This window comes from Pteropus medius, unplaced genomic scaffold (genome assembly GCF_902729225.1).
Source record: "Pteropus medius unplaced genomic scaffold, Ma_sr-lr_union100, whole genome shotgun sequence".
NCBI classification, from domain to species: Eukaryota; Metazoa; Chordata; class Mammalia; order Chiroptera; family Pteropodidae; genus Pteropus; species Pteropus medius.
The window spans coordinates 6,946,599-6,959,130 of record NW_024354499.1 but is presented as its reverse complement, the minus strand read 5'-3'; the positions used below and the strand labels follow the sequence as shown (position 1 = coordinate 6,959,130).

The 12,532-nt window shown below is 47.4% G+C and overlaps 1 protein-coding gene across 4 annotated transcripts in view; it reads left to right on the top strand.

The window, feature by feature from the left end:
- Window positions 1-1,219: 1,219 nt before the first annotated feature.
- The window catches only part of EVA1A (eva-1 homolog A, regulator of programmed cell death), a 45,429-nt gene continuing 34,116 nt past the window's right edge, over window positions 1,220-12,532 (top strand). For 2 of the 4 annotated variants that reach the window (XR_005650560.1, XM_039852412.1), the window contains exon 1: window positions 1,227-1,359. The gene's annotated coding sequence lies outside the window, so the exon portion shown is untranslated. Of the gene's footprint in view, window positions 1,360-3,912; window positions 4,026-12,532 lie in introns of all 4 variants that reach the window. The other 2 variants (XM_039852413.1, XM_039852414.1) reach the window with 2 other exon arrangements.

The window sequence follows — 12,532 nt, the reverse complement described above, 5'->3', positions numbered from 1 at the left end:
TTAAAATGACCATCAGGTCAAGTGGAGTTGGTGAGTCCCCATATCTAACAAGCTCCCAGCTGATTTTAATACTACCCAGGCCATACTTGGTGTAGCAGCTCCAGAAGGTGCTCTGGGATTCTAGTCATCCACTGGTAGCTGGTTACTCCAGCCAGAAGCCCAGAAGTAACCTCTATCTTTTGTTCTCTCCTCATCTGCACCCTACTGGGGTTTTGGTCACTAGGTCTTGTCAATTCCATCCCACAGCCCCCTACAGCTCCTACCGTCTCTTCATGGACTGGTTCAATATTTTCTTCCCTATTCTTACACCATCACTCCCCATCCTGGCTGTGTTCCCTGTTAGATTGCCTCCCGATGTCATTCCTTCTTTCCTCTGTCCATGCTGTTTTTACTCTGCAGGAAGTTCTTCCAGTCCTTGACTTATCTCACCGCTGGACCTCTTCTCTGCCCACACTAACCACAGATGCCAATTGTCTAGAAACAACATGCCCTTCTGGTTTGTTTCTGCCCAGTATCAGGATCTCAATAAATAGTCATTAAATTAACAAACAAAACCCCAACTCTGAATAAGTAAGGCCTCAGCTACTCTCCTTCCAATCAAAATGAACATTCCTTCGAGATTATGCATTAGGCTTTAGACTCTCCATTGCGGGAGGAAAGGAAAAAAAAAAAGACTGATCAAATTAACAAGTAAGTACTTATTTCCTGTCTGGGATAGGTGGTTTAATATAGGTTCAAAAGCAGGCAATAGGACAGGAATGAGAGGGTGGATGCTAGCAGGAGCTTGGAGGTCTGCTTTTAAATCTGGGCTCGTCCCTGCATGGGGAAAAGCCACAGCTCCGTGACAAGGGTGGGTACGACCGATGGGGAAACTTCCGGGGCCCTGGAGGTGGTAGCGTGAGGAGGCAGGCAGGAGTTCGCGAGCGTGAACTAACTTGGCGGGGAGGGAGGCGCCGCACGCTGCAACCGTTCAGGTTTCGTGTCTTCCGAGCGCCCACATGAGCCGCAGGCTTGGGGAAGGGGGCGGGGGAGAGGGAGGGCAGGGCCGGAGCAGAGGGGGCGGAGGAGTGGGGAGACTGAAGGAAATGAGACAACCTTTTCCTCCCACTGACTCGGGCTCCTCCAGTGTCTGCGGGGCTCCGCACAGCCGCCCATGAGCACCGAGGAGAGGACCCTGCGCCCCGCGCCGGCCCCGGCGGCTCCTGCACTGGGATTTCTTTCCCAGGCTCCAGCGCCGGCCTAAACCCGGGGCACCGCTTTGTCGCGTCCTCCCCTCGGTGACCCGCGCCAGGTCCCCGGCTCGGCCCCGCGCGCCCCGCGCGCAGCCCCCGGAAGTGCGTGCCCGCAGCCCCGGCGAAGGTAAGCGGCGTCGGAGAGCGCGCCGGGGGCGCAGGGGTGCCGGGCATCCCCAGTGGGTCCCAGCTTCCCCGGAGCTCCCCCTGAGCTCCCCCTCTGCGGAGACACCCGGAGCGCTTCTGACCTGAAGCCGCTGCTTTGTTCCCGACCCCCTGCCCAGGTGTTGTAGGCTAGGTCCCCAGGGAACTCTGCTTCTCAGCGCTTTCTTTTTGCCTCCTCTTCCTCCTCCTTTCTTGTTGCTTCCTTCACCCACTTTTTTCTTTTATTTTTCTTTATTATTATTATTATTTTTTCTGGATCCAACAACTCTCAGCTCCCTGCCTCTGCAGCCTGGCTTTGGGGTGGGTGCTTTCCAAATCTCGGCGCCTCTCTGCCGGGGGCAGGGGCTGAGCTGGCCGGCGCGCGGCAGACACTGGTTTTGACCCCTGGCCTGCTGGGTGCGGACCTGCGTGAAATTTCCGTGCTTCACACTGAACTCATTTACCTGCCTCCTTTCGGAGGCACCCAGCTCGCCGCGCGCTTTTGGAGACTTATAGGACCCCGAAATCAGAGCTGATTTGGAAGTGAAAAGACTGTTGGCGCCCCCTAAAGCCTCAGTGGGACGCTCTGTTGGTGGAAAGGGGTGCATTCAGCTCGTTGCTGCTCTGTCTGAGGTTACCGCAAATTGGGTTGGGGGACGAGGGAGGAGGAGCACTCGATCAGAGTCGCACAGTGGGCGTGGAGATAATACGGAAGGTTCCCAAGCCTGGGAGGACCAACCACATGGTGCTAACCGTGCTAGCTTGCCATTTTGCTCTTATTAACAACTGCCTGAGTTCTCACATTAAGCTTATGAATAGGAACTTCTATTCCTGTTTTGCAAACGGGCAAAATGAGAAGCAGAGAGGTTAAGTAATGCTCTTAGGGCCACACGGCTGGGAAGGGACCCAGCCAGGATTTGAGTACCAGCTGGTTTGTACCACACATCCCACATCCCGCCCTACAGTGGGTTCCTCTGTCCAGTCATCAGGAACCTACCACCTCACGCTGGCTTACACCACAGGGGAACCAGGCATTTTCCTTTTTGAGCCAGTACATCTTAATTCCATTCAGATCCAAAGGATTTACTTAGTACCTACTATCCTCCCAGTTCAGTGGCGAGCACTGAGATTTCACCTTTGAACCTCACTCTTCCATCTTCTCCTCATCCAGTCTGTCATCAAATCTATAATTCTTCCCCAGAAGGCTGGAGTCGCTCTCCCTGAAAGGCAGTGAAGCTACATGGCTAAAAGTCCTGGCCCTGGTGCTGGACCACTGGCATTTCAATCCTGCCTGAGGCCTTTCAGCGGCTGGATTTCCTCATCTAAAGTAGGGATAGGAGGATTTAAAGCAGTGATTCTCAACTGGGGTTTTGATTTTGCATCCCAAGTGACATCTGGCAATGTCTGGAAACATTTTTGACTGTCTACATGTAAGTGGGGGAGGATGCTATTCATCTGGTGGGCAGAGGCCAGGGATGCTGCTAAATTTCCTATGATGCATAGGGCAGCATCCCCACCCACCACAACGAAGAACTAACAGCCCTGAATGTTAATAGTGTTGAGATTGAGAAACCCTGGTATTATGTATCAGTTCACGAAGAGTGGTATTATTCCCAGCTCTCACCCTCTTATCTGCTCCAGTCCAGCCTCTGTCCCCAAATCTCCCTTCATTCCAGTGCCAGAATTCTGTTAAAACCCCAGCAGGCCATGCTACTACACCATCTTAATACTCTTGTCCCCAAGTGCTAGCAGAAGTGATGGGAATCTGCACCTGTTTTACAAATATCAAAGGTAGATCCTGTGCATAGTAAGGTTTGACAATTGCTTTCTTACAGAATAAAATCTAACCTCTGACATTGGCACACATGGCTGTTCATGACTGGCCTCAACTTACCTTTTCCAGCCTCATTTTTATGCTGTTTCCTTTGTGTTCCTGCCATACCACCCCATTCACCATTCTTTTGGTATTCTGGGTCTTGACTTTTTGAAACACCCTTCCTCTTCCTCAGGTGGCAAATTCCTCATCCTTTTTAGAGGCTGAGCCCAAGTCCCCTTCTGAGTGGAGCATTCTTCAGGTTCTGCAGATTGTTGCTCCCTGTACCCCAGACCCAGCCTCCCCTTTTTAAATATATCTCTCTTGTAGTGTGTACTGCACTGCATAAGGATCCCTAGTCCATCTCCCCACGGGTCTCTATGTACCTAGAACCTAGCAAGTGCCATGCTCACGGTGGTACTTAAACTTATGGGCTTTGGACTCAGGCTGCCTGCGTTCAGGTCCCAGCTCTGCCACTTATTAACTCTGTGACCTTGAGGAAGTTGACTAAGTCTCTCAAAGCCTTATTGGTAAAATAGGAAGAAAGAGTCAGCCTTCTCTGTAGACAAATGTGACTAATTAAAGGGATAATAATTGTTCATTTTAGTACTGAGTGCCTACTCTGTGCCAGGACATGGTTCAAGTTTAGCATTTTGTGTTTTTACTCATTTAATCCTTCTAATAACCCTTTAAAATTAGTAGTGGTATTACCCTATTTTCCAGATGAAGAAATGGAGGCACAGAGTAGCTAAGCAGTTTGGACAAAGTCACACAGCTAATGAGCATTAGGGCAAGGCCATCTGGACTGCAGAACACACTCTCTTCACACTCTGCAGGTAAAGGGCTTAGCCCTGTGCTTTTCCTGCCTGTAGTAAGTGCCCAGTAAACGTGAGCCAAGATTCGTGTGCAGAGCTGAAGTCCATCGGGTTTTCCACCTGCACCACACTTGTGATTTAAGTCTGTGCCATTATTTTTACAACTCCTGTTCCTTTCCTCTCCTCTTTATCCTGCCCTTAGCCACAGAAGGACAGGACATTGGAGTCAGTCCCCTCTCACAGTGCCAGGTCAGCACCAATGAACTTGAGGCTAAATGGAGCCTTAAGTGTGCCTGGTCAGGATTAGAACATCATTAACCCTCTACGGATGGGGTATGGAGTGTACACACCTGCCTGGAGGAGAGAGATGCAGACTTGGAGTCAAGAACTCCATCTTTGTTCTTTCCAAGCTTGTGCCCCATGCCCTGTGCACCTAGCATATCAATGAGATGAAATCAATGGGTAAACGTGGGATGGATGCCACCAGCTGGGTCTCCCACCTTATACTTGATCAGATGCAGAGGACACCTTCTCTCCAAGTGTTATGAGGAACACATCTATTAAAGGTAAACCTTGTTAAGAGAATTTAATGACCCATATGGAGTTTTGGAGAACCAGATTTGGAACCAGTCACTGATCCCCTGTGTGAGTTATATGCGACACCAGATACTAGTTTACAAATGATCACTTCACCGGCTTGGAATCTTTTATTTTCCTGAATGCAGCCTTGGCTTTGAAAGCTGAGCCCCCTCCTTTGCTGGTCCCTTGGCCACTTGCTTGGGAGGCCAGAATGCCTTGCACAAATACCTGCACATTTTTCTACTCTGGCTTCCTCCACAGCTGCTCCACACAGCTGTGATTCCCCTGAATGTGCTTATTTTGGCAGGTTGTCTCCAAAACTTCAGTGAGATGAGGTTACCTGGTATGTGCAAGGCCTTACAGTTTTGTTAGGGGTCACAGAAATAGTCTAGTAAGGCTGCTTTTAGGGTGCAGCGGGGTGAGAATTTCCCTGTCCGTCAACACATCAGAGACCCTTCAGAGCTCGTGTAGCACTGCCTTCCCCTTCAGATCCAGACTTTTACTGCCCGCTAGCATTATCCTGTCTCCTGGGTCACCAGCTGCCTGATCTGAGAAACAGTTTCCCCAGGGGTGCTATTGACTGGCAGAAAGGTCAGACCCAAGATCTTTGGGCATCATTTGTATTTTCACTGAGGTTTTTATAGTCTGGTCCAGAAGATAAACTAGCTCAGGGGGGAATGTCAGGCCTGGTGCCAGGTTTTCAGACCTCTATGTCATGCTTGTTGGCTGCTGTCTTGAGTAGCACCCCTTAATTGACCAGATTCATAATGAAGCTGGTTCCTGTTTGTGTGTCTGGTTCTAGGAGAGACACCTCACCCTGTTAGGTCTTCGTCTCTGTTCCTGTGAAATGTACCTTTGTTGTTTGACTCTATGTGAAATTCTGTTATGTGCTATAAGGAGTATTTAGTCTAGACCAGACTAGAGTGGTGAAGGGATCTTGAGGTACTAGGGTGGACTTGGAATATACGTGGGGTTAGTAGCTCTGTGCTGGATGCCAGAGACACAGACATGAAGAAGACATGGTCCTTATCATCAGGACCATGATGTGTGATAGACATGTAAACAGGTCATCAGAGTAAGTTAAGTGGAATAAGAGAGATCCGAGCAGAGAACTGGAGCTCAAAGGAACCAGCTACTGTCTCTGCCAGAGGAGTCAGGAAAGGCTTCCAGGGGAAGAGGATGCTTGAGCTGGGTCTAAATGGACAAGTAGGAGCTCGCTGGGTTTGTAGGAAACTGCACTTACACGGTGCCTAGCAAAGAAAGGGCCTGGTAGACACGGAGGTAATGGTGCGACTGGGGGACTGGAGATGGGCTGGGAGTGGCTTTGACTTTTCAGCAGTACAGGAACCTGTTCTTGTATGTTGGCAGACAATGGAGTGAGCATTTAGAACTCAAGTGTGCCAAGGTTTTGAATGGTGGCTCTGCCTCCTGTCTCTGTTGGCCTGTTTCCTCCTGGGGCAATGGGACCAGAGCCCTGGGGAGGGACAGTAAGCAAAGAAACCACAGTCACAAAGCTTACTCAGAGGGCTGGGGACTGTTGTTTTGTTTTCTTTTCAGAGCCCTGGCTGGTGAACTATGATGGCTCCTTCTACATCTGGAGTTTTGAACATTACCTTTAGAGCATCCAAAAGTCTGGGTGAATTATTAAGTGATTGACAAGTTTCTCGGGACTTAGAGGGAGGGAGGAAGAGAGAGAAAGAGAAAGAGAGAGAGACACATACACACAGAGATCGCTATTGATTAGGTTTGTTTTACATAAACTCCAGCATGTGACCCAGCAGATCAGCTGTCAGGATGGACACATTTCCTGGGAATCAAGTTTACATTTGCAGTCCTTTTCTTTGAGCCCAAAGCCTTTGCACAGAGTTCACCACAGGTGATAGGTACCTGTGCTGGTTGATTGGTCAATTGATAAAGGTGCTTCTACAAGTTGTCCCCAGATTTCACTCATTTATTCACCACTTAATGATCCCTTGATACATAGGAAGCATTTAGTGAGTGACAAATGAGTGAATGAATGTTCTAGTATGAAAGTCACATTTGGAACCTCAAGGTGGTTATGACCTGAAAGGGGAGATAGACAAGAAAACAGACCAATGACAGAGAAGACACGGGCGCAGAGGAAGACCCAATCCAGCAGGAGTCAGGAATGGAGGCAGAGGGGAGGATGGTCTCCTCCGAACATCCTCCCTCCAGAGAATGTTGTCCCATGTGCCCTTCCTCATGGCCGATTACAATAGTGGCACCTGGGGTGGATGCCAGGCCCCGTGTTAAGGGCTCTATATGCCTGTATTGAACTGATCCCCACAGCCACCCTCTGAGGTTGCTACCAGAGGAGGAAACAGGGTCCCACCCACAGCAAAAAGGCCGACCTGGGATCAGATCCAGGCCACCAGACTCCAAGTCCTTCACCACTGCCCCAGACGGTCTCGAGACGGTCATATTATCATCAGATAGGATGCTTTTAGAAAATCTAGTTTTCAGAAAGAAAAGTACAGGTGTGTGGGCTGCTGTGGTCGGGGTGGAATGACCGATTCCTCCCTGTTTTTCCCCTTCCCCTTACCCCTGCCGGAGGCCCCGCCCCGAGTGGTTAGAAGCTCTCTGCTCTGGGGTTCAGCACCTCTCTTCCTCTTCTTGCCCCTACTTTGATCACCCAGGCAGCTTGTACTTTGTCCCCCATGGTGAGAGGAGGCGGAAATGCCAGTCAGCAGAGAAATCACCATAAACTTGCGAGGAAAAGAAGGCTTTTTAGAAAACACCTGCTGTAATTTAAGCCTCTCCCCTTTGCCCTGTGCCCTCCTGCCTGTGTCACTCAGGAAGGCAGTCGCTGCAGGAAACAAATTTCAGGGGATCTTGTTTCTACACAGGGACTCTGATCAAAAGGGCTGCCTAAAGCTGTCTTCCCCTGGGCACAGACACAAACACGGCTGGCTTGTCCTTTCACTCGCTCATCTTGTTAGGATAAGACAGGCCGCGGCCACCCCTGGCAGAGGGTGGGGAGGGCCTCTTACTGCAAGACGCGCGCATTGCTTTTCTGAAGCTCCTGACCTATGTGCCACATGGCTGAGCAACCTCTGTCAGAGGCTCTCTCCTTTGCTGCTGTGAAATGTGACAGTAAACCTGTGGGTGGGCAGGATGAGTGCTGAATGGGGTGTCAGTACTGCCACTTACCTGCTGTGAGGACTTGGTCTCTTCATTTCTCAGCGAGTCAGTTCCATGGGAAGGGATGGGTGGCCTGGAAATCCTCCCGTTAGAACCTGCGGCATGTCAAAGCAGCAGGGTGCACTGTGAGGACTCTCTGAAAATATGGAAAATAATGACTTGGACATGTACAGTCTGGAAAAGACACACATGAAAGTGGAGTGTCCCTGTGGGTGGGCTTGTGTGCTCACAGAGATGGCTTGGGGGCCTTGTGAGTCTACTCAGCTCAAACTGTCACTGTTTACTGACACCCTTGTGTGCCAAGCACAGTTTTAGGCCCTGGAGATACAAAGATGAACAAGATACTCTTCCCGCCCTAGAACCTCAGCAATCCTGTGTGGAGACAGGGAGATCAGAGATAGTAATGAAGCATTTTGCAGCCCATCTCTCTTATTATGAATTGAGTTCTCTGAAAGCAGGACGTATGTCTTGTTGATTCCCAAATCACTCTGGCCTACTGGGAACTCTGGCATATAGTAGGTGCTTGATCAATGAATGTTGCACCATTTTGAAATGCTGTGCTAGAGGCAATCACAGAGTGCTGTGGGCATGCAGATGAAGGACACCTAACTATACTCCTCTTGGACAGCAGGTGGGTTCAAGAGGACGTATCTAGGAGGCTGAGCTGGAGGCATCGAAGCTGATGAGAGCAGGGCATCCTAGGTAGAGGGACTGGTGAGAAGTACAGCCAGTAGGCAAGTAGGCAGGCATGGTATTCTCCCAGAAAAGAAAGCACTGAGCTATGATTGGAAAGAAGGGAGACAGATCTATAAATGGCTGAAGTGACCACATCAGGAATAGGCTTGCTGAAGAATTTGGGTTTTATTCTGCAGGCACTGGGGGGCTGCTATAGGATTTCACATAGAGAGATTAGGTCAGAATTTCATTCTAAAAATAGACCCCTCTAGCAAAAGAGTAGATTTTGGAGAAGAATAAAACAAGTGGCAGGAAGACCAGTTAGGATGCCATTTTATAGGATGAAGACCAGTTAGGATGTAGTTTATAGGGCGCGGAAAGCTCGGGGTTTGGAGTCAGACAGACCTCAGTCTACATCCCAGCCACTCCATGTCTTTATGTAACTTAGGCTTGTAGTTTGATGTCTCTGACCCTCTGTCTTCACATCTGAAAATAGGGACTCTAATTCTTCCATAATAGATGGTATGGACGGTGGTCAGGATTATGTATGATGAAGTATATGAAGTTGTCTACTAAAGTGATTGATCCATAATTGGCTTGTGATACTAGTGGCTAGTATTATTTTTAATGTGGTTACTTTTTATCATCCAGGTAAGAAATAATGAGGTTCTATCTAAGACACTGGTAATAGGGATGGAGAATTGGGCACAGAGTCAAGAAATACTTTGGCAATAAAGTTGTCACAATTTGATGACTGATCTAGTGGGGGAGTGAGGGAGGGCGGGGATCTAGGATGACTGGGATTTTGGCCTGGACAACCAAGAGGAAGGATAGTAAGGCTATTCATTAAGAGAAGTAACAGAGAAGGAAGAACATTTACAGGAAAAGATGATGAGCTCAGTTTTAGACACACTGAATCTGAAGCATCTCAGGGATGGCTAGGGAGACATGAGTAGTGGGCAAATAGTTTTGTAGGTTTGACATTCATGAGAGAAGTCTTAAAGAAGATTCACGTGCACACTTCTAACCAGAGGTAAGGATGTCACGATGTGGCTCAGTTGCTCAAGGAGAGTCTGCAGCACAGGAAGAGTAATTATAATGGCTAATGCTAATTGAGTATGTACTGTGTGCTCTAAATACTCTATGTGTATATTAATCTTCTCAATAACCATTGCCAAGAAAGACTATTATTATACCTATTTTACCAATGAACAAACTGAAGCACAGGGATGGTAAGTGACTTGTGCAGGGTCATACAGATATGAGTGATAGACCTAGGATTTTAGCCCAGACAGCCAGGATCCAGGGCCAGTCAGGATCGACATCTATGCCAGACTCTGCCTCTGGGAACAGAGGGCCTAAGGTGCAACACTGACCTCTGAGGGAGGGGAAAGAGAGGACCTGGTGAAGGCAACAGGGGAAGGGACCCGGCAGAGAGATGGAAGGAAATGGGAGCCTGGAATGTAGAAGAAGAGAGTTTCTAGGAGGGTGGAATCAATAGCATCAATCCACTAAAAATAGAAATAAAATATCCATGGATTTGAGATTTAGGAAACTACTGGTTACTTAGTGAAGGGAGTTTAAAAGGTGAAGCAGGTTGAGGAACATGTGGGGTGAGGAAGTAGAAACATCAAGCATAGGCATTTTTTTCTGGAAGCTCAGCTATGAAAGTAACAAGAGAGAAGATGGTAACTTGAGGTATTAGGTAGAGAAAATGTTTTGGAGATGGAAAAGGCCTGTTAATATACATATGGGGAGGGACAGAGCCAGAAGAGACCCCATGACATGGCCACAAACATACTATGCACACTGGGAGAAGTATTTCTGTGTTTGCTTTTCTCTTCCATGCAGATCTGAAATTTCTTCCCATGTTCTGGACAGCTTCCAGGTGTAGAAATTACTAAGAAGTCTCTGATGGTTGTTTTAGATCCTCATCTTTTATTAGACAAAATAGAGAAAATTTATTTCACAATGTCCAATTGTGAATTATCACATGTTAAATCTAGACCATATCAAATTCATGTACAATACATCCTCCTCTGAATTTGTCTGTGATATATTCTCCAAGAAGGCACAGTGTACTGGAAATTGATGTCTGGTCTGTAGACACCAGGGTGGTAAGGATGATGGGTGGCACAAAGCCTTGAGCGGAGACAAGGGGACACAGAACATAGTTTGGGGGAGTTGTGGGGAAGGGACACTGGTGTTGAACTGAACATGAGACACCTGATCCTCTGAGCAGAGAGAAAGTTCAGTCTGTAGAAGGAGACAGAGTTGCTCGGATCTTACAGGAAATGGGAGACACATTATAAGGAGTTTTGCTGGGTGACAGCCTATTCTTAGAATGACCTTAAATGATTTGACTCCTGCCATTTAAGTTCTTAATAATGGAAAAGACTGATATTTCCTTATGAATGCTTTGCCACCATGCTTAAAGGACACAGGTCCAACAGGCTCTGAAAAGATGTATTTATCTAGAGCCAAAGTCGATCTCTGTGTTTTAATACATAAGATTCTTTTGTTGTTCAGACCAGAGGTAAATACCTCAGAGGGTTAATGCTTGACTTAAACAAGAAACTCGGCTTTGCCTTGGTTCATGGTGCTGACATCCCTGAGGCTCAGGGCTAGAATTAGGATTTGGCTCTCAACTTCATAAATTTCTCCTTGGTTGAAAAAGCATTTTTGCTCTTCTTGGAAACATCTCATGAAATGCACACACAGAGGGCCTTTATGAATGGGGCTCTCCCAAAGAGACACTGTCCAGAAAGGCCACACAGGAAATGCCTTGGGATGTATATTTTTTATATAAATTATATATATATTTTATATATTATATATGTATACGTTAATATTTTCCACATGAAGCAGCAACTCAGCAGAATTATTTGCTTCATCTTGAGCTTTGGGTATCAGGAAAAGTCAACAGTACGTCTCTCAAGGGTCACATTTCAAACTTGAAGTTTCTTTTGGAACTGGACACTGTGAGGCAAGGGGGGCTCATTCCCACTAACCCCCTCCCCACCCCATCTTGTCAAGGTCTCTTAACTGGCTGTGAGCAAGACTCGGAGCGCCCTTTGGCTGGGTATGGGTGTGATGGACAGACAGGACACTCTCCTTAGGAACAGAGGGTTGAAGCTCACCCATCTTTCCTTAGTAGACAGGAGACAGAGGATATCCTTCTCCAGATGACACGGCCCAGATATTGCATGGTTTGGTACAAATGTGGACTCAATTATATAATCCTATGCGTGGCTTTATTCCACTTCTGCAGAGTATTTGCTCTATGTAAATGTTCCATATTGATTCCAAAATGAGTGAATAGGGCTGGATACACGCTACGAAGTTCTCAGTGCTCCTTATGCCCATCCAACCTTTTGGACCATGGGGCTGCCAGAGGACCTGAGTGGCAGTATCCAGTAATAGCTTTGATATCTTAGATTCTTTCATTTGTATCTAATTAATTCATAATTTTTTTTTTCATTCACCCAATTATTCGTTCATCTGACAAATGGAACAACTACTACGTGGCTGGTTCCAGGCCAGCTGACGGTAATGTGGTGGTGAATTAAACAGGCTTAGTTCCTGCCTTGTTGGAGCTCACAGTTGTTAGAGAAAGATTTTAAATAAAAACATGAAGAAATATGTGATTACAAATTATGGTAGGTGCTATGCTGGAAAAGAACAGGGTACTCCAGAAGGGAACAAGAAAGGACAGGTTAGAGTGAGGGATCTGGTGAGGACGATAGATACATAGACCTGTATCTACTATATATGACATGCCACTTATTGGTGGGACATCACTGCTAAGGAAGGAGTACCTGACTCTTGGATAGGGCTAAGGGGGCAGTTCTGGAAGTCTTCATAAAGGATATTTAAGGAGAAACTTGAAGAATAGCTAGAAGTTTTTTTTTTTTCTATGCAGGAAGGAAGTGGTGGTGTTCTGGGTGAAGGGAGGACTCTCATTCAATGAGGATGATGTTTAGGCTGCATGTAGTGGGAGTAACGAAAGATGAGCCAGGAAAGATAGGAAAGGGCCAAGGAATGCAGCTTACACCTTTATCTTAGAGAAAACTCCCTGGAGAGAGTGATGAGCTACCAAGGAGAGCATTCTA